Source organism: Pectinophora gossypiella, chromosome 2 (assembly GCF_024362695.1).
Source record: "Pectinophora gossypiella chromosome 2, ilPecGoss1.1, whole genome shotgun sequence".
Classification (NCBI taxonomy): Eukaryota; Metazoa; Arthropoda; class Insecta; order Lepidoptera; family Gelechiidae; genus Pectinophora; species Pectinophora gossypiella.
The window spans coordinates 2,557,454-2,560,415 of record NC_065405.1 but is presented as its reverse complement, the minus strand read 5'-3'; the positions used below and the strand labels follow the sequence as shown (position 1 = coordinate 2,560,415).

The 2,962-nt window shown below is 39.1% G+C and overlaps 1 non-coding gene across 1 annotated transcript; it reads right to left on the bottom strand.

Annotated features, from left to right (window-relative positions):
- Positions 1–1,879: 1,879 nt before the first annotated feature.
- Trnah-gug (transfer RNA histidin (anticodon GUG)) lies at positions 1,880–1,951 on the bottom strand. The gene has a single exon. It is a non-coding gene; the product is annotated as a tRNA-His (tRNA).
- Positions 1,952–2,962: the final 1,011 nt, after the last annotated feature.

Here is a 2,962-nt window from a genome sequence, read left to right as displayed (position 1 = left end):
ATAAGGCTCTTCAACATGCTATGAGTAAAAGGATGTTTGGCATCAGTTCGTAAATGCTGAGCTTTAGGATATTTATAGCAAGATATGCTTTGGAAAGGGGATACGGAAATGTTTGCTTAAAGATAGATCACATTTTTACTCTGACGACGGCAAAGGTTTTTCGTTGTAGGTACACAGTTATTGTAGGGGCCAATGCCTCTACACGATGTATACAGGGTGTTAGTGACATCGTAACGAAAACTTTGAGGGATGATTCAGACCATGATTCTGAGTTGATATCAAGTGGAATTTTCCGTCGCAAAAGTATGCAACGGAAAATAATTTCAAAGTCAAAGTCAAAGTTCAAGTTGAGTGTAGTAGTTAAATGTTGAGTTTTCACGCGTTAGGAAAGTTAAGAGTAAAAAGTGTCCGTTCCCGTGAAAGGTGTTTATTGCACTAAGTCATATTTATAGAAGTACATGTCTACGTCACGAGCCGCGCGTAAAACGCAAGGTAAGGAAAATACAAAACACGTACATGCTGCCGACTTAAGAAAGCAAAACAGATTTTTTTTTATTTTTACCAGGCGCCGGTTCGAACTCCGATACCTGCATAATGAGTTATTAATATCTCAAGTGCAGTTTACATTTCACTAACATAGTTGGTTCGACCATTATAAACCGATACGGCTCACCAGTTCATCTATCATGTTGGTTTAACAGAAAGCTCGGTGAGGAGCTCATCTTGCGAAGGAGGTACCTGTGACTACCGTCGCGAGCTTCATACTAGAATTTCATAATTTATTTTCTGATAATCCTTGCGAACGATACACTTACGAAGTGTTTCGACTTTTTTGATAAATAGAGTGTAAATCGTAGACAAACAATACAGTATACTTAGCACATCTTGCGATAGATGTGCCTGTGGCTACCCCATTGGGATAAAGTCGTGAGCTTCATACTTGGATTTCATAATTATTTTTCTGATAAGCGCATGCGAAGTGTTTCGACTTTTTGGATTAGTAGAGTGTAAATCGTAGACAAACAGTATATGCAATAGCAATGGCTAGATAACGGGGCAAAGATGAATTACAACATATCAGTTGTGTACAACCTCATAACATATAACCATAACGTCGTTGGTGGTGGCTCATAACCTTTCTATTCTCTTACCTTTTCAAATAGGTGGAGAAGGCTTTTTTTTGTTTCACAGTCTAGAATAAGCCAGTCTAACCTGACTGACTCTTGCTTGCCCAGGGATACGGGTAAAGACCTCAAAGGTTGCAGAGGCGGAGATGGGAGCCATCAGTGCGGCAATGCAGAAGAAAGAGGCAAGTCACAGCGACTGTAACCTGGAACCTGACAGAGGGTAGCAGTCACTGTCGGTACTATTTAGAGTTTTTTTTTTTGACGTTACTTATTGTAGATTTGCCGCCATTAAGTACTTTGCCGGACAAAGTACTATTTAGAGGCGGAAGACAGGGTCCTAGTACGACTTTGAAATAGACTACTCTGGGATCCATCCCACTCGCCTCAGACAGAGTACTGCGGGGCGGAAGGCAAGAAGGAAACCACGGCCCTATTTGTCCCTAAATAGCAGCATGGAGATGGCTACACCGACAAGAGCGTGGCTCTTAAGTTCGTGATGAAAATGATTGAAAATATATGCCTTTTTCTTTTTGTCAAATTTACAATTTTTTAACTAGAATTACATAACAAAGAATACGACGTTTGACCATGTTTATTTATGACGTCATACCTTAGTATTTCTGTAAAAAAAGTACCGTTTTGATGTTAAGTACATACAAAGTGTCTCATATGACTAAGGTATCCTTCATAAATTCCAAGCTAGTTAACTAAAAATATACAAAAGATGCGCTCCACCGCGACAGTGTTATCACTGCCGTGACCAGGATTCGAACCTGGGTTACTACGGCCACAACGTAGGGTCCTAACCACTAGACGATCACGGCTGTCGGAGCCACTGAGTGCACCTCTTAATAACACGACTACTTGTTACCTTGTCATAAAGATGGTAATTTAGAAAGGTAATAAATTGGGCTTGAGGAGTATGGTTAAGTTTGCTTTCACGTTTGGTCGGGTTATATTAAGTAGAGCACTTTCTCTGCCCGCGGCGAGACTGGATTACAAGCGTGTAATAAGTGTTGTAATTAATTTGAACTGATATTGCCATAAGCGTTTGTATTTTGCGGTTATAATAATGTAGATTCGCTTAGAAATGTACTTTGTTAGGTCACATTAAAGCAATGAGATGATTCCTGTAGACGTAAGTAACTATGTCTTGAAGATAACCTTCTTCCAAGAGATTTTTTTTATAAAAAAAAGTATTTAGTTTCGATACCAATGTCTTATAACGAAAATCTAGTAAAAGCGCCTTTTTAAAAATCACATTCGAAATTTCTATTCAAGTTAAAAAAATATTATGCCCAGGATTAGGTATATTAATTGTAAGAAACCGAGGTTTTGTTGAAGAAAATCCACGTTTTTTTGACGTGACTTACTTGGCCCGACAAGTGGGCTCTCACCTGGTATAAAATTTAAGACAACAGGCCTGAGGGTGCCTGCCCGTCTGAGAGGATAATATTTGGAAGTTTTAATCGACCCTAGCAGATAGCGGTAAGCGCTGAATAAAACCGTCGACGACGCCGAAGGGGTCGGTATCGTGGTTCTGAAGTCGTCGCGAGCTAAAAAACCCACAGGTTTTGTTTACAAGGAATTAGCACCATTATTACGGGTCATTTTAATTTTAACTCCCTACATACATTTGTATGTATGTCTGTCTACCTCTGTCTACCCCTAAAATGGGATACAAGCGTGATGCTTTGTTGCAACGGATTAAATATTGAAAATAATTACTGTTTTACTAGCATCAGAAGCGTAGGTGCGTCATAGTGATAAAATTAATGGAATTGTTATCCAATATCTAATTTACTATCAGATAATGAATTCGATCACGTGAGTTA